Source organism: Anomaloglossus baeobatrachus, chromosome 1, assembly GCF_048569485.1.
Source record: "Anomaloglossus baeobatrachus isolate aAnoBae1 chromosome 1, aAnoBae1.hap1, whole genome shotgun sequence".
NCBI lineage: Eukaryota > Metazoa > Chordata > Amphibia > Anura > Aromobatidae > Anomaloglossus > Anomaloglossus baeobatrachus.
The window spans coordinates 445,014,250-445,033,701 of record NC_134353.1 but is presented as its reverse complement, the minus strand read 5'-3'; positions in this window follow the sequence as shown (position 1 = coordinate 445,033,701).

Below are 19,452 nucleotides of genomic sequence, written 5' to 3'. Positions count from 1 at the left end.
TGCCTCCATCTCCTGCTGCAAGAAGTTAATCATGGAGAAAAGCTGATCTACTCGTGTCTCAGTCATTGCCCCAGCGAAATCCTCTTATTGGCATGAGTATAATGTAATACTATTGTATGAACTGAGGATTTCGATTGCGTTAGGGCAATGACAACCAGAGACGGGTTCTTGGTGCAAAGACGTTTTATAATATGTAACCACAATATGTACACAAAGCAGAATATACACAGTAGAACATAAACACAGTAAATACCTGCTGGGTTCGGAGCAAAGGGGAATTCCCGGGACCGTGCACCGGACTCCCCCAGGGAGACCACCAGGAGCGAACCCCTATACAGGGGCTCTCTGGCAATCACCCCAGAAGGCCTAAATGCGCAGCAGCCGGGACACGAAAGGGCAACAGGTATAGTCCAAAAAATGTCCGTACGTGATGTGAGTCCTAGGGTGGATATGAAACGGAAGGGACCGGGCAGAAGTGCCGACCAGAGACGGCAGACAGAGTTCGAGCACAGCTTGATGAGACAGGTGAAGTCCAGAGCTGGTGTCAGGTGTTTCAACAGGATCCAAACAGCAATCAGGAGATGAGAGCAGCAGGGCAGGAGTACACAGGAAGCAGTATACTCAGGCAACTAGACTAGGCTTAGGGCCGGGCTTTTAAACAGATGAACAGGAAGTAGGGCAACAGAACAGAAAACTCCATGTTAACAAAGGGCAAGATCCTTCAGAAGAAAACTGGAAATCCCGGAACTCTGACAAACGGTTCTTCTGTTATTAGGCAAAGTCCTTGACCTTGGGAGCTGGCACACGGGACCTTAGCGGGCTGTCTGTATGGGAGACCCCGTCCCCCTTAGTGTGCTGTTGCCCCCAACCTCTGGGCTCATGGAGAAGGTCCCTGAAGGCCCCCTTCCACCGCAGGTCAATTATTGGGTCGCATAGCGCTTCTCCCCAATCTAGGGTCCTTGCACCCTATCGTGCTCGGCACTAGTCAGTCGTTGTCGCTAGCTGAGGCTGGCTACTGTCTCCTCTGGCCCTGGGTCACTGCTTGCGACCCAACACAAGTCACTTAAGGGAGCTCCAACTCCCTCCAGCTCCTCACACTACGGGAGCTCTCTCTACACTACCCGGCTGACTTGGTTCCTCCCATTAATCTGCCTAACTCCTAGCTGGGTGGCCCTTTCCCACTAGACCATCCCACTGGTGTGCCTGACATTCATGTCGTGAGGTGCATGTTGGGGTTTGTAGTGGAGATGGTATGACACCTGTATCTGGGTTCCTGGAACCACGGGGGGTGGGCCCTGCACCATTAAAGGAGAGGATGCAGTTCCCTGTGACACCCTGATATAGTCAGGGGTGTCACACTAGGTCCTAAGCAAGTGGGTCTGGGGCCCCGTTTGAGGGCATGCTATAAATGCCACTCTGTCGGTGACCCCTTTATTACCCTACCCTAGCCCAGTCCCCAGTGGGAACAGGGCAGCCTGGTGTGTATTTCAGTGTGTAATGTAGTGAAACTGGGACTGACCTCCTCAGGATCCGGGTTTATCATTACACCCAAAGTTGGGTGCAATACTCTGTGGCAACTCTAGCCTTAGGGGTGCCACATATGCAATATGCATAGTCCCAGCCGCACCCATCTAGTTGGAATTTGGCCAGGAGTGACCGTCGTTCCCAACTCTGACACTGGTGAATCCTCACAAAACACAGTGCATGTAACGTGAGGATTCACAAGTCTGCAGTCATATAGAGTGATTGCAGACTTATGGATGTAGAGCCTACTAAGTTATATCAAGCCTTGAAATACATGGTTGGTCTGCTATAGCCACTTATCACTAATACCAGCTGCACTTTATAATCAGTGCCATGTGTGAACACGTGTAAGTTGTGAAACTGCACAAAACATACATTAATGGCCGCTTTACACGCTGCGACATCACTAGCGATTGTATCTGCCCCCGTCGTGCGTGCGTCATGGGCAAATCGCTGTCCGTGGCAAACAATATCGCTAGTACGCGTCACACGCAAATACCTTCCTAACAATGTCGCTGTGGCCGGCGAACAAACTCTTTTTTAAGGGGGAGGTTCGTGCGGCGTCACAGCGACGTCACACAGCGGGCCACTGTGGAGACACGGGGGTCAGTGGGTGCTCTCGTTCGCTGAACCGGCCGCCTTTAGAAAGAGAGCATGGCCTAGGGCTCATCCCAACTGAACGCCGACCTCCTTAACCGTGGGCGGAGCACTACTCAGACAATACAGGATGAGGGAATCACAATATTAAGACTTTATTGGATCCCCAAACAATTAATGGCACATAGCACATAACCAGCAAAACACACAAATGTAGCAGGCAACAGAGTCTCCCCCCTCCGCTGGCTCACCAGGGATTAGATTGTTCGTGCATCGGGGTTTTCAGGGCCAGCTACTCCAAGAAAAGAATAGTGGCAAGCGTAGGAAGCTTACCGAGCACAGCAAAGTGTGTAGCCAGGTGACCAAATTGTCCCAACCTGGGTTTCTTCCTTAAGTTGTCTCTGGTATGATGATATGATATAATCCTGGCAGCCGGAGTCGAAATTCCTAGACTGCGGTTATGGTCTCCAATCGGAATCGGAGCCCTTAGATTGAAGCCATGTAGCCAAGTGATCCTCTAGTCAGAGCCAAAGTCCCTAGACCGAGTCCAGAAGGCATCCTGGTTCTGATCCCCTAGCCAGATCCAAAGAGCTAAGACTGGATCATGCAACATCTATCAACGACTGGTGACTCCAAGAAGTCCCCTTTCATAGCCATAGCCTTCCCTTAGGATATACTGTAACCTTATCGGATTGGTTGTACAAGATTGCTTCTTTTATTGGATAAATTTCAAGCTGCATGGATAATGTTCATTTAAATGATGTGGACAGAAAGACTGAGGATATTTACATGTAGTCTGCAAACCACAAACTAGACAATAGCCACTGAGGTAATTTACATTAGATTAGCAATACACAACTACATTACAATGAATGTTCAGAAGGGTCTGGCAGAAACAATAGCTTAGCAAGCATGAGTTAACACACAGAAGAACAATACGTCTGGCTAATGTAAGAAATTTAACCCACGACACACATTGAAAAGTCCATGTCGTCACACCCACCATTAGAAGCGGAGGGGCGGAGAGCAGCTGCATTAACGTCACTCCCACCTTGTTGCCGAAGGACGCAGGAACGCTGTTGTTCGTCATTCCCGGGGTGTCACACGTAGCGATGTGTGCTGCTTCAGGAACGACAAACAATCTGTGTCCAAAACGAGCAACGATGTTTGGGAAAAGAACGATGTATCAACAATCAACGATTTTTGCCGTTTTTCAGATCGTTATCGGTCGATCGTAGGTGTCACACGCAACGACGTCGCTAACGATGCCGGATGTGCATCACGAATTCTGTGACCCCAGCGATATCTCGTTAGCGATGTCATTGCGTGTAATGGGGCCTTTACATGCAAAAATTGTTTGTAAGATTCTAAATAACATAACGGATAAAAGGATATTCAAAGCATATTGTTACTATGTTAGCTAAATTACACTGTGAACTTCATTGGAAATTTGTGGTATGAGCAATGTGAACTGTCTTGCTGCATCTTCCTTTTCTTGCTCTATGGTTTGAGTAGAATGCAGACATTCCTGACTTATATCTACAAATCTCTGTAGTGAAACAAAAGAAGGAAAATCTTAGACATTTAAATTACCTTCAAGGAATATGCATTTAGAAGAATGGAGCGAAAATAAATGAAAGCAGAAACAAAAGCAAGATTGAAGCAAAACATAAACTTTACTGAAAAAAATTTCAGGTTTTTAGGCACAGACAAACCTTAAGGGTTCATAAAACATACTTACAGGTTCCAATACATACAGTTACAGTCTCTCAACATGGGGCATTTGTATGTGTAAAGAGTAAATCTTGTTGAATTCACAAAAAATCGGGACCAGTGGGTCCCTGCTAAATAAAAAAAAAAACAATCTGCTCTGAAATCCGGTACCCATTTAAGTCTATGTGGACCAGAATCCAGAGATTAAAAACGTTGTTGGAAGGGATAGGGGGGAAGGAGCGCGCAGTGTACTCACTGAGGCTGTGTCATGGCGGCACACTCCTTCCGGGTCACGCTTTCCCTTCTGGAGCCTACAATTGAATATTCACTGCTGTGCCCACCCACCGCTCGTGTAATTGGTTAGACGTGCCCACACCCTAAGTGGCAGCGTGTCAACTGACTGCAACCAATCACAGTCACCAGGATGGCCGGTGGTTGGGAAAGCAGTGGAAGTTTCTGCGGCTCAGTATGGTGGTATAAAAATAAACTAATAAATAAAACAATCGGCGCATATTCTGATACCGGCACAGATAAAGCCCACGGCTGCAGCCCCCAGCTGTCGGGCTTTCTCTGTGCTATGTATCAAAATAAGACCGGAGTCACAGATGTGAGAGACTCAAATCACATCACCCGGCAGCTGCACACTCTCCTTACAGGAGCGTGCAGGTACATAGAAACACATGCTGCCGACCGCTCCTGTCAGAAGAGTGTGCGGTTGTGCTGGGTGATGCGATGTGAGATTCGTGTGAGTCTGGCATGACATCACCCGGCAGCCACACACTCACTCTCCTTACAGGAGCGTGCAAGTACATAGAAACACATGCTGCCGACCTACTCCTGTCAGAAGAGTGTTGTGGCTGTGTAGGGTGATGCGATGTGAGTTCCGTGCGAGTCTGGCATGACATCACCCGGCATGGCTTGCCACTCTCCAAACATGAGCGTGCAGGTACATAGAAACACAACGGCCAACCCACTCCTGTTAGGAGAGTTTGTGGCTGTGCCGGGTGATGTGACGCAAGACTCGCCTGAGTCCAACACAAGTGTGATTCCGGCCTAAAAGAAACCGCATGCGGCTTCTTTTTTTTTATTATGATTATTATTATTATTTAAATAAATAATAAGAAAAAACAACGTGCGGTCCCCCCTAATTTTGATACCCAGCCAAGAAAAAGCCAGCTGGGGGCTGGTATTTTCAGCCTGCAGCCGCCCGGAATTGTCGCATCCATTAGATGTGACAATCCTTGTGCTTTACCGGCTCATCCCATTGCCCTGGTGTCGTGGCAATTAGTGTAATAGTAGGGGTTAATAACAGCACACAGCTGCTACTAAACCCTAGGTAGTGATGGCACAGGTGTCTATGAGATACCTACATCACACCCTGTACATGAAAGTAAATAAGTGCAAACACAAAGAAAAAATCCTTGATTTGGAATAAAATACAAAACACCCTATTTCACCACTTTATTAACCCCCAACACACCCCTCCAGGTCCGGCGTAATCCACACGAGATCCCACGCCGATTCCAGCTTTGCTACATCTCATAGCAATGAGCCATAGAGCACAACTGCCAGCTGTGAGTGCAGACAATGACTGAGCCGTGACGAGCAATGACTGCCACAGGCTGGGGGCACGTCTGACTGCAACCAATTACAGACGACAGGACGGCTGGTGGGCGGGGAAAGTACAGAAGGCTGTGTATATGCGATGAGCCTAATTGTTATGTCACCGCCGGAGTCTGCTTCAGCGACTTCTGCTCCGATCGCCAGGCGACGCCGTGTTCCTGCCGTGGATGGTGCTGGTGATGGGAGAGGAGTCGATGCCAGCAGCACCGGTGGGCGCAGGCTCCGATCAACCACTGGGCTGGGTTATCTTGGGATCTGCAGTACCGCTGGCTGACTGTGGGTGGCATGTGTCTTCCAGCTGAAGTTGCCAGCGTTCAGCTACAGCCAATGGGAAGACACCACGCCCTTCTTATTCCCCCTCCTGTCACATGACCACTGCCAGAGATAGTTCTGATTTTCCTGGCTCCTGTTACGTCCTATTCTGTTTGGTTATTCCTGTGTGCTGACTTCTGCGTGTTTTCTGACTACCCTCCTGCCTACTGTTTTTGTACCTTGCTTCCCGATCTGGATTTGACCTCTGCTACGTTTGCTGACTACGTCATTGCCTGCCGATTCTGTCCCTGTTCTGCAATCCTGGTTTGACCCTGCCTTACTACTACTCTCATCGGACTGCAGCCTTCACCAGGTAGTGATCACCAGGGCCCTGTGTAATTCCAAATCCCTGTATAGGGGTTAAAGGGTTTCAGGGTTCTGGGGGTCCTGCTTGGTGAGTGGCTTCCCTCTAGCCTCCCCATTACAGCCCATCTGAGTCTGTGGATCCAGGCAGGTGTTACACTAATGCGCAGTACATATATAAAAGAGGAAAGAAGGAAGTGCTGTGAAGGACTTTAGTAATTTGGACCCTAGCAAAAATGTCAAGGGCACTCACCTGGGGGGTTGCACACCCTTGTACAACAGCAGTGAATTGTGAAACAAAGTAGGACAATAATCCAGCCAGACGCTGACAATTCCTCTTAATTTTGGTAATGGTGGCTGTTCACATTCAGCCATCAAGCCCTGTCCACAGGCTATTTATTTCATGCAGCATCTGCTTGGGCCTGTCCCGCCCACAGCCATGATTCAGTAATGGGTACAGGATTGAAAAGCACTAGGTAACTACTGCTATACAGTAAACATTTCGACTTTTTCATATGTGAGGCCGTATGGCACATTTTAAATACAAAATATTTTAGCGTAGGACTGCCCCAAAGAGATTTGCCGTGACGTGGCCCCGAATAACCCGCATCCGGATCACTGTTAGCGGGTTTCAGGTCAGACTGATCACCGGTGTCTTCTCTTTTGGTTGACGGGTCTTCCAGGGCTGCGTCCCGCAGCCTAGCCAGGTCCGGTCCGGTCTGCTCGTGGACGGTGGCGTTGCGGCCTGGTATGGTCTGGCTGTGGATTGAAGCATTGTGGCCTGATCTGGTCTGGCCGTGGTGGGAGGATCCGGTGTTACCGGCGGGTCAGCAGGCACGGGTGTTACCGGTTCCGCGACCGTGGGGACTAGTGGGTCTGAGGATGTTGCCTCACTTACTGACTCCTGGTGCCGCTCCTCGTGCAGAGCCTGTTCTGCTTGGGTCTGCACCGCCGCCACCATCCCCATCATCTCCCTGCGCCAGTCGTCAATCTGCTGAATCATTTGCAGCCGCATCTGGAGACACAGCCGGTCCAGCTCCACTTCAACCCAGTGCATGGTTCCGCGGGCTGGAGGGACAGACATCTTGTCTTTTGCAGGTGTGCTGCTTTAGTGCTGGAGATGGTGTCGCTTCCGCATGCCAGGGTGAATTCTGCTGGCGCTCTTCCGGCTTCCTGTTATTAACTTTTGCATGTTGCAACTCCCAGGGGGCAGGGTTGGCTTTTCGCGCTCTTTTGGGCACAGTGATGGCGCAGCAGTTTTTCAGAATTAAAGATGGTGACAGTCTTTACACAAACAGTCCATTAAATACAGTTCCTTAAGGCACACGTCACCCGGCGGCAGAAGCTGGAGAATACAGGGAGGGCCCAGAGCTAGTTCCTGCCAGGAAAAGGGAGGAATCCTCCCGTGTACCAAGACCTCACCCTGCGGACGGGCAGTGGAGAGTCTTGAGACCAGTGGGATGTCGGGGTACTAAGACTGCCGGCACGACCCTGAACTGGCCAATAGCAGTCTCGTGTCCGGGGGACCGAGTGAGGTATGGTAGCCGCACAGAAAGGAATACTGGGGGAGAAGGTTTGCATAGGACTTAGCTGCTGGAGAATAGTGCCCAGGGCAAGTGCCAGGAAGATAGAAGTTTTTCCCTGAGGTACAGAGCATGAGCGGTCCTAAGGGCCTGAAGCATGGAAAGAAGTGAGAGTTACAATAAAGAAGTTCCTGTGGTTTTACCAGAGACTGGCCTGTGTTTTGTATCACCCCTGTCTATGATAAGGACTCTGTAAAGCCCGCTACACACGCTTCAATATATCTCACAATCTGTCGTTGGGGTCAAGTTGTAAGTGACGCACATCCGGCATCGTTTGTGAGGTATCTGCGTGTGACATCTACTTGCGATCAGGATTGAACGCAAAACCGTTGATCGCAAACACATCGTATCATTCTCTAGAATTGAGCGTTTTGTTGCACGAACCTAGTGAATTGTAACGTGTGACATCCCTCATACGATTTTGGTGTCTGATGCTATGTGCGCAGGTGTGCGCTCTGCACCGCAGCTTAAAAAAGGTCCGCTTCAGAGCGCAGCTGAAAAGCTGCGTTCTGAAGCGCCTCACAATGTCTGTCAGTCACTAATCTCTGTCAGTCGGTCACTATCTCTGTCCCTCACTCTCTGTCCATGTCAGTCTATCCCCCTCTCTCATATACTCACCGATCCCCGATCCCCGGCGCTGCACGGCGTTCACACTGCTCCGGCGGCTTTTACTGTTTTGAAAAAGCCGGCCGCCCATTAAACAATTTCGTATTCCCTGCTTTCCCCGCCCACCGGCGCCTATGATTGGTTACAGTGAGACACGCCCCCACGCTGAGTGACAGGTGTCACACTGCACCCAATCACAGCAGCCGGTGGGCGTGTCTATACTGTGTAGTGAAATAAATAATTAAATAATTAAAAAAAACGGCGTGCGGTTCCCCCCAATTTTAAAACCAGCCAGATAAATCCATACGGCTGAAGGCTGGTATTCTCAGGATGGGGAGCTCCACGTTATGGGGAGCCCCCCAGCATAACAATATCAGCCAACAGCCGCCCAGAATTGCCGCATACATTATATGCGACAGTTCTGGGACTGTACGCGGCTCTTCCCGATTTGCCCTGGTGCGTTGGCAAATCGGGGTAATAAGGAGTTATTGGCAGCCCATAGCTGCCAATAAGTCCTAGATTAATCATGTCAGGCGTCTATGAGACACCCTCCATGATTAATCTGTAAATTACAGTAAATAAACACACACCCGAAAAAATCCTTTATTAGAAATAAAAACACAAACATATACCCTGGTTCACCACTTTAATCAGCCCCAAAAAGCCCTCCTTGTCCGGCGTACTCCAGGATGCTCCAGCGTCGCTTCCAGCGCTGCTGCATGGAGGTGACCGGAGCTGCAGAAGACACAGCCGCTCCGGTCACCTCCACGCAGGTAATGAAGACAGCCGCGCGATCAGCTGCTGTCACTGAGGTTACCCGCTGTCGCTGGATCCAGCGGTGGATGCAGCGGTGGCCGCGGGTAACCTCAGTGACAGCTCAGCTGATCGCGCTACTCACCGCCGCTCCGGTCAGCTCCACACAGCAACTGAGGTGAGTAGCGCGATCAGCTGAGCTGTCACTGAGGTTACCCGCGGCCACCGCTGCATCCACCGCTGGATCCAGTGACAGCGGGTAACCTCACTGACAGATCAGCTGATCGCGCGGCTGTCTTCATTAGCTGCGTGGAGGTGACCGGAGCGGCTGTGTCTGCTGCAGCTCCGGTCACCTCCATGCAGCAGCGCTGGCTGCGACGCTGGACCATCCTGGAGTACGCCGGATATGGAGGGCTTTTTGGGGCTGATTAAAGTGGTGAACCAGGGAATGTGTGTGTGTTTTTTATTTCCAATAAAGGATTTTTTCGGGTGTGTGTGTTTATTTACTGTAATTTACAGATTAATCATGGAGGGTGTCTCATAGACGCCTGACATGATTAATCTAGGACTTATTGGCAGCTATGGGCTGCCAATAACTCCTTATTACCCCGATTTGCCAACGCACCAGGGCAAATCGGGAAGAGCCGGGTACAGTCCCAGAACTGTCGCATATAATGTATGCGGCAATTCTGGGCGGCTGTTGGCTGATATTGTTAGGCTGGGGGGCTCCCCATAACGTGGAGCTCCCCATCCTGAGAATACCAGCCTTCAGCCGTATGGCTTTATCTGGCTGGTTTTAAAATTGGGGGGAACCGCACGCCGTTTTTTTTAATTATTTAATTATTTATTTCACTACACAGTATAGACACGCCCACCGGCTGCTGTGATTGGGTGCAGTGTGACACCTGTCACTCAGAGTGGGGGCGTGTCTCACTGTAACCAATCATAGGCGCCGGTGGGCGGGGAAAGCAGGGAATACGAGATTGTTTAATGGGCGGCTGGCTTTTTCAAAACAGTAAAAGCCGCCGGAGCAGTGTGAACGCCGTGCAGTGCCGGGGATCGGGGATTGGTGAGTATGAGAGAGGGCTGCTAACTTCAGTAATTTAGGAGATTAGCGGTCACTGGTGAGTCTTCACTGGTGACCGCTAATCAGGACGCGGCACAGACAGAGCCGCAGCATGACCGTGAAGTCGGGTGAAGTTCACCCGAGTTCATTCTGACAGTGCGGCTCTGTCTGTGTCTGCTGTCATCTGCCATTCAGCTCTGCTACATGGCTGTCTGTGTTCAGAGCACGGTATCTTGTATGCCGTAGCGACCGCATGATAACACAGGCCTCACTATTTGGTTGTGAATTTGGTTAACATTATTCAGGTGCAGAAAGGGTTAACAAATTTTCAGTCAGTGGCTCTGAGGTATTCTGGCTCTGACAGGTTTAGTCTGGTTTTTGCGCGCCTGTTTTGCTGCCAGCTGATTGGATCAGCTGGCAGAAAGTGCGGGTAATTTTAACTATAAAAGTAGCTGCTTCCGTCAGCTGGCTGTCAGAAGAATTGAAGATCAAGAAGAACACCCACCCTCCCCCCCTGGAGAAAGACTACTTCATGAACTGCTCTCGTCGTGACATTTGTTAGTGGGAAAGTCGCCAGTTTTACTGGTGGACTGGTTGGTTATGGACTTCTTTTTGAAAGTATTGGGTAAAGTCGCCAGTTTTACTGGCGGACTGGTTATTTATGGTATATGGTTATGGAAGAATTTTAATAAAATATTGGTTTTAATTATTTATTAATTAATTTATTTATTATGTAACCCTTAATAAATGTCACGGCCATTTTATGCCATTTACTTTATTCAAGTGTGGTGTCTTTAATTTAATGGGTAGGCCTTGTGTTGTCATGTCTGCTGTCAGCGGCCATGTAGCAGAGCTGAATGGCAGATGACATAGTAAAAACACATCCCTACACATTACACACGCTTGTCAAGTCAATAAATAAAAAAAAAAAAAAAGGTGCCCAATGCATACGTCACAGAACACATGATCTAAAGGATCGCACATAACATTGATCAATTTAACATAGACTACTAACGCTCGTGTGACAGCAAATGAACGACCAACGTGAAATCTCATAAGATCCCGTATGCAACCTGGGCGTGTCACATCGCAAATGCGATTGTACAACTAATTGCAACGTGTAAAGTGGGCTTAAGGAAAGATGCAGATAACAGAGATGGTAACGTGTGCTGACTTATTCTCCCAAGGAAGCACAGCACAGATTTTGACATTATATGAAGCAGGGGGACGTACAGTCGGCCATCACCTGATTTCCCTCTTCACAAGCAGTTACTATCTTGACAGACTAATCTCTGTACATGTATGTGCTTTGGCTTTCCTCTGCTGAGTTTTATGCCATACACAACAACTCCTAATGCTGGTCACCACTACCTTGCCTTAGGCAGGGGACAACAGGCACCCCCTAACAGGGAATGCTCAACATACCTCCCAACCGTCCCGGATACAGCGGGACAGTCCCTCTTCTGAGCCTTTGATCCCGGGTCCCGCCCGTGAGGCTGTTTATCCCGGGCTCCACCCACCCACTGTAGCCCCGCCTCGCTGTTTCTCCCTTCTATTCATTACAGAGCCGACCGCGCACCTACTCCTGTGACTGCTGCTGAGGTATGAATCATCCCCTGCAGCAGAGCGATCCCCCTGCAGCAGAGCGACCCCCCCTCCCCCAGAGCCGACCCCCCCAGTCCCGGAGCCTGCGTTTCTCTGCAGCTGTTCTCTGACTCCCCCTGTGCGGCTTCTCACTGCTGCAGATACACGGGGAGTCAGGACGCTGAGGAGACCGTGCAATCAGCTCTTCTCTCTCCTGCAGATAGCACTGGCCAGTAATAACCTATGCAGAGTGACATCTGCAGGCTTCTATTAGCTTACCGATCAGTGGTCTCCTGCCTGTAGAGCTGCTGGGTCCTAGCTTCCCAACAACTTCAGCTCTGCTTTATCCTGGCTGCCCTACCAGTTAAAGGGAAACTGTCAGCAGAAATTTCACAATAAAAGTAATAGATTCCCCTCTGCAGCTCCTGGGCTGCTTCTAGAAAGGTTCCTGTTGCTATTGTGCCCCCTTTGAGACCTACAAAAATACTTTATGAAGTCTTACCTTTTTGTATGCAAATGTGTTTTTATGGTCACGGGGGCGGGCTGTCTGGCGTCCGTTATTCCCCCTCCTGCCGCTTTACGCAGTCCCCCATTGCTCATTTACATACACAAGAACGCCTTCCTCATGTAACTGTCCTCCCGAAGATTTGCGCATGTGAACGCTTTTTCAGGTGATTGCGCAGGCACGAGATTATGGGCGGCGCTGTGATTGTCATCAACAGCGTTAACCAAGTACCCGCCCATAATCTCGTGCCCGCACTTTTCCCTCTGACTCCACCGTTATGCGCAAGTGCTGGCCATATGAACCATGTTACCTATTACTGCTTGCACGAGATTATGGGCGGGTACTTGGATGACTTTGCTGATGACAATCACAGCGCCGCCCATAATCTCGCGCCCACGGTAATAGGTAACATGGTTCATATGGACAGTGCTTGCGCATAACGGTGGAGGCAGAGTGAGAAGCGCGGGCACGAGATTATGGGTGGGTACTTGGATGACGCTGCTGATGACAATCACAGCGCCGCCCATAATCTCGCGCCCATGGTAATAGGTAACATGGTTCATATGGACAGTGCTTGCGCATAACAGTGGAGGCAGAGTGAGAAGCGCGGGCACAAGATTATGGGCAGGTACTTGGATGACGCTGCTGATGACAATCACAGCGCCGCCCATAATCTCGCGCCTGCGCAATCACCTCAAAAGCGTTCACACTTTGCACAGTGCTCAGTCCCGCGAGAGTGCCACTGGGCATGCACAAAACTTCAGGAGGACAGTTACATGAGGAAGGCGTCCTCATGTATGGAAATGAGCAATGGGGGACGGCGTACAGCGGCAGGAGGGGGAATAACGGACGCCAGGCAGCCCGCCCCCGTGACCATAAAAACAGATTTGCATACAAAAAGGTAAGACTTCATAAAGTATTTTTTTAGGTCTCAAAGTGGGCACAATAACAACAGGAACCTTTCCAGAATGCAGCCCAGGAGCTGCAGAGGGGAATCTTTTATTTTTTTTGCTAAATTTCTGGTGACAGTTTCCCTTTAAAGGGAACCTATCAGGTGCAATCTGCACTCAGAGCCAGGAGCAGTTCTGGGTGTATATTGCTAATCCCTCCCTAACTGTCCCTGTATACACTAGCATAGATAAAGGCATCTATAGAAAAAGTATTTTTAAAGAGCTTATATCTTATGCTAATTAGCGCGGGGACTAGTCCCAAGGGCGTTACTTCACTTGGCTAGTCGGCTCACATAGCGTATTAGTACTCACACAGGGGCGTAATAACATGCTAACATGCTATGCGAGCCGACTAGCCAAGTGAAGTAACGCCCTTCGGACTAGTCCCCGCGCTCATTAGCATAAGATATAAGATCTTTAAAAATATTTGTTCTTGATCTCTTTATCTATGCTAGTGTATACAGGGACGGTTAGGCAGGGATTAGCAATATGTGCCCAGAACTGCTCCTGGCTCTGAGTGCATATTGCACCTGACAGGTTCACTTTAAAGGGAACCTGTCACCAGATTTGGGGCCTATAAGCTGCGGCCACCACCAGCGGGATCTTATGTACACATTCTAACATGCTGCATACCTCCCAACCGTCCCGGATACAGCGGGACTTTCACGCTTTACGTTGTTTGTCCCGTTGCCACGGGCGGGACGGCCGGCTCCCGGGCTCCGCCCACCCACTCTCTCTCCGCCTCCCTGCTTTTCCCTCCTACCATCCTAGTAGACGTGGCATAGAGAGGAGCGCTGCCTGTGCTGCTGCTGGTACAGTAAACTAATCTCCCCAGCGCTGATTTCCCTCCCTCCCCCCTCACCCCCGGCCGGAGCCTGTCTGTGCGGTCGGCCGGCCGCCTGTCTGTGCGGTCGGCCGGCCGCCTGTCTGTGCGGTCGGCCCGCCACCTGTCTGTGCGGGCGCCCCCCTGACGCCTGTCTGTGCGGGCGCCACCCGCCGCCTGTCTGTGCGGGCGCCCCCCGCCGCCTGTCTGTGCGGGCGCCCCCCTGCCGCCTGTCTGTGCGGGCGCCCCCCTGCCGCCTGTCTGTGCGGGCGCCCCCCTGCCGCCTGTCTGTGCGGGCGCCCCCCTGCCGCCTGTCTGTGCGGGCGCCCCCCGCCGCCTGTCTGTGCGGGCGGCCCGCCGCCTCATTGTGCGGGCAGCCGGCCGCCTCTCTGTGCGGGCGGCTGGCCGCCTCTCTGTGCGGGCGGCCCGCCGCCTGTCTGTGAAGGCGGCCGGCTGCCTGTCTGTGAAGGCGACCGGCCGCCTCACTGTGCGGGCGACCGGCCGCCTCACTGTGGCTGCCTGCGTGTCCGTGCTGGAGGCCCGCCGGCTGCCTGCGTGTCCGTGCTGGAGGCCCGCCGGCTGCCTGCGTGTCCGTGCTGGAGGCCCGCCGGCTGCCTGCGTGTCCGTGCTGGAGGCCCGCCGGCTGCCTGCGTGTCCGTGCTGGAGGCCCGCCGGCTGCCTGCGTGTCCGTGCTGGAGGCCCGCCGGCTGCCTGCGTGTCCGTGCTGGAGGCCCGCCGGCTGCCTGCGTGTTTGTGCTGAATGGGTGTGGATGGGGAGTGGATATGGGCGTGACTGTGAAATGGGTGTGGTTAGGGGGCGTGGCCTAAAAATTTGCCGCGGCGCGCTACGCGCGCCGCAAACTTTGTCCCTCTTTTCCTTCTTTAAAAGTTGGGAGGTATGGCTCACATGCCTGAACTGCCGAGCGTGGTTCTGAGCATGAAAATTATATACTGCTCCAGCTCATTATTTTAACCAGTGACACACTGAGCTTGCATCCCCTCCTCCAGCAGTGTTGCTCAATGTCACCGTTTTAGTGACTACTCTTCTAGCACCAGCAGTTTCTGTAAGTTGCCATCATCATGGTCATTTTTTCATCATTATTTAGGTCCTAGATTTTTTCCGCATTTTGTTACTTTTTGGGCAGACAGTACTACATTACAAGTGGGCTCCAGCCACACCTTAAACATTCTCTACCTGCATAATTCATGGAAAGAAAATACGACTTCATATTAAGTAGTTCCCAAAAATATCCTTATCTGTAGCAATTGAATGCCTAATTATGTTATTCCAAAATGATTTTGTGGTATTCCAGCGTGACGCCCTGGCAAAACCAGGTAGTCACAGAAATAGTCCAACCTCCTTGATTTCAACACAAAACCCACACCCAGGTACAACACACAGCCATTAAAGCGTAGCCACCCCCTCATGACAATAGGGGCACACCAGTGGGCGGGACCAGGTGGATGGGAGCGCCCACCTAGGGGTCCTGAGGTGTCAGGGGCGGGAACAGAACAGTCTAAGTGTGGAGTTGAGTGCTGACAGTAGTCAAGTGCAGACAGTTGACAGTGGAGTAAAGAGTAGGGGCCCCTGGACTACCGGACTAAGTGGCAGACGGCAAGCAAGACCATAGGCAACGGAAATCCGGTCGCGGGAGACCTTAAGTGGACTGGGGCAGGGTTGTAGCCCGCCGGTGCCGACATTGGGAATCCGGTCCGGAGGCCGTGCACAGTACCTGGACCCTAGGACAAGGACTGTTGAAAGCCCCCTTGATAATTGACCAGCCGGGGACAAGGCTTCAGGCCTTGTTCCACAGAAGCCCAGAGAGCGAAACGGAAGCCCAATGCGGGGGATAGGGTGTCCGTCAGAACCCACAGAAATCCCAAGGGTCAGATTTCGCGGGCGACAGCTCCCAAACATACACAGTACCGGGAGTGGACTTCCCCGTTCCACGCGGAGTTGTCCCAGAGAAGACACAGACACTGAGTGCAGGAGGAAGGGACCCCTGTTTGTTACACTCGGGTGTGGGACCCGAATACACCCACCAAAGGCGACCGGTCACTGGCAACTTGGTTTACCACTGGACTTGTGTGTGATTCTTTGAACTGTGAGTACATCATTGCCCTCCGGTCCAACCCGGCGTGCCACCTCCAGCAGCCATTACTCCTGCGTACCTGGGCCCCAGGACTACACCTCCCTTACCCGTGGAGAAGATCCCACCTTGCTGCACCGCTCCATGGGCCCCGGGCGCCCCATCACCAGGTAGCGGTGGTGCTACCAATACCTCACCGCAACCCACGGGTGGCGTCACCGACACATCAATCCCCTATAAATAAACCCTTCCTACGGTTGTGAGGAGGGACGGCCGTGCGAGCCCGGGTCCGGTCACCACTCGAGCCGCAGTAACGAACACGGATCCGAGCGGCCCGTGCAGCAGCAGCGGTCCCCGTCCGCAACACCAGCAACACCTATATGGCATGATACAGCCTTACTGATGTATAAGATCTCATAAAGAGATGCATTTACTTAGCTGCTTATAGAGAGAGGGATGCTAAGGGTAAATAATTCATATTTCTATAAATCTGGGTTAACATGTTAATATAAGACAAACAGGATTAATCATAATGAAAGAGTGAGAAATTCTGTACCTGCTGTGTGTGTGACCTATGGAACCTCGCTCTGAACAACAAAGCTCCATGGGAATTGATGGGCATCATGGGACATTACACCATTGGATTACATCAGAACTTCCAGGATATCTTTTGAATTAATAAATTTGTGAATCTTTATTCAAATAAAACATTTTTTTTCCTGTATGTGTATATATTTTAAATCTAGACTTGCCAGGTAATAATGGGGGTGTCTGATAGACGCCCATCCATTACTAACCCCTTAGCTTGATGTCAGCTGTCAATTCACAGCTGACATGAACCCCAAAAATATTACCGGGGTTGGCAAAGCACCAGCACATTCGGTAAGACCCTGGCAAAGAGCCAAAATTGCAGCACCTAATAAATGTGCCAAATTGGGGCAGTTGCGGGCTGCTATTTTTAGGCTGGGAAAAGCCAAATAACTATGGACCTTCCTAGCCTAATAACACTAGCCCCCAACTGTCTGCTTTACCTTGGCTGGTTATCAAAAGTAGGGGGTGCGACAACCTGGACTCTGTCAGTGTTTAGCAGGGGTTAAATTTCTTAATATTCAGCCAGACATGAAGATAGTTTGTTTATAGACGGGGGGGATAAGTCCTCATTGTTTTTACAAGACTCATGTAATTGACTTGGCTAATGAAGCCCAGACACACAGATAAATCAATTATGCGAACTTCCCATTGTATTGCTAAGTGAATTGCTAGATGTGATGTAACTTACCTGTCTCTCCCTTGTCTCTGGATATTTGAATATGGCTTGAAATCTAGCCAATAAGAGCCCGGTCTTTTCCACCAATCGTGAAGACCCCAATGGTCTGGGGATCCAATAAAGTCTTAATATTGTGATTCCCTCACCCTGTGTTGTCTGAGTTGTGTTCTGCCCACGGTTAAGGAGGTCGGGCGTTCAGTTGGGATGAGCCCTGGGCCTCTAAAGGCGGCCGGGCCAGTGGACGAGAGCACCCACTGACCCCCGTGTCTCCACAATTGGTGGCAGAGGTGGGATACTACTCAGCCTGGGTTATCCAGGGGAGTTGCAGAGGACTGGTGTTTGCGGACACCGTCCAGGGCTCATCAATCAGGAAGGCACATAAGTGTGATGCCCTGGCCGGGCCAGGTAGTCGCAAATAGGCCCCTGCACTACACCTTTCCCTCACAGGTGGCATCAGCCAACCTTTAAAACCCTAGTCACCCCCCTCAGGGCTAGATGGACACACCAGGGGGCGGAACCAGGTGGTTGGAAGACGCCCACCAAGGAATCTAGACTGGAAAGTAGTGAGTTGAGTGTTAGAGTTCAAGTTGGAGAGAAGTGTGAGCTGGAGCTGGGTCCAGCTCCAGCAGAGGAGAATACCCCAAATTGAACGGCGCCAGGGTAGGAGCCCTGGTGCCAGTGGCTAGGAGGCAGATGGCGGTCTCCATCTGCAGGAGGCGGGAAGACAGCTTGGTGGAACCGAGGTGGACCCAGACATGGTAGTGGCCCGCCGGTACCGACCCGGGGAACAGACTCGGAAACCGGAGCACACAGGGGGGTACTCGGACCCTGAAGCCGGGACCAGAAGCGACTGGAACCGGTTAATTTACCAATTGAGGCCAGGACTAGAGGTCCTGTCCCACTCAAAGTCCCTTCTAGAAGACAACAGCCCACCGAGGGGGATAGAAGGCCACCGCCAGGGCTCAGAGATCCCACGGGCCAGAATCTGCGGGCAAAGGCTCCTTAGGCCACATCCAGCCGGGAGTGGACTCCTGAAGTTGCAAGTACAGGCAGTCCACCATCTTACAAAGGTGCAGGAGAAAGACAGAGACCACCAGCCGGGTGGGGGACCAGAACACAGCCGGCTGCGGGCACCGACCACCATCACCTTGGTTTACCAGAGACTCGTGTGTTTCTTTCAACAGTGAGTACACCAGCACCCTGCGGTCGCCCATCTCCCTGCACCAAACCGCAACGGGTCCCGGGGCCACCATCCCTGCCCACGGAGGGGTTAACAACTTGCTGCATAACATCTCCGGGTGCTTCGTAACTGCAGAGGTGGTGTCCAACCTCACCACATACCGTGGGTGGCGTCACGAACTTAATACGGCTCAGCCCGTACATATGCGTCCTACATCCACCACTATAACCCCCTTTTTGATCGGAGTGACCGCGAGACCCCCGGGTCCGGAGACCCTCGAGCCACCCACAGAAGGTCCGGATCCGAGCAGCTCGGCTGCTGTGAGCGGGGCGGTACACCTCGATTTCTGGCGTCACGAACAGGATAGATACCCATCCACTTACCTTGTAGAAGTGCGCCTTGTGTTGAAGCCAGTGGTGATCCGTTGCAGAAATTTCAGAAACCACCATCTTGCCGCCATTTTTGGGCACAAAGATTCCTGCCCAGAGTCTTCTTCCCCGAGAAAAGGGCATGAAAGCCAAAGCCCCGCACCCTGGGAATACGGCCGAAAAGCAAGGCCGGAAGTCGCAAAACGAAATTTACCGGCCTAAAAGAGGAGTGCCAGAAAAAGACCAAGGGGGAGAAGCGGGAAGATGTCCATGCCTAACCCCGACGGCGGAGTGGCGCCGGCCGCTGGAGTGGTGGCACCTGCAGATGCGCCTGACGAACGAAATGTGGCGGCTCTCGCTACGGTCGCAGGAGTGGGGGGAGCCGCGGCCCCGACGGTCACCCAGGTAATGCCAATCTCCTTGCCCTATGTGCCCGGTGCTGCCTGGCTGCCCCAGTATAATGGGAAGCCTGATGCCTTGCAGGTGTTCCGGAAGAAAATATGCACGATTCTCGATTTGTACGCCATGACTGGCAAGCAGCGTGCAGCAGTAGTACTTGGGCAGCTGACCGGCACCACCGAGCAGGAGGTGGAGACTTGGGCAGA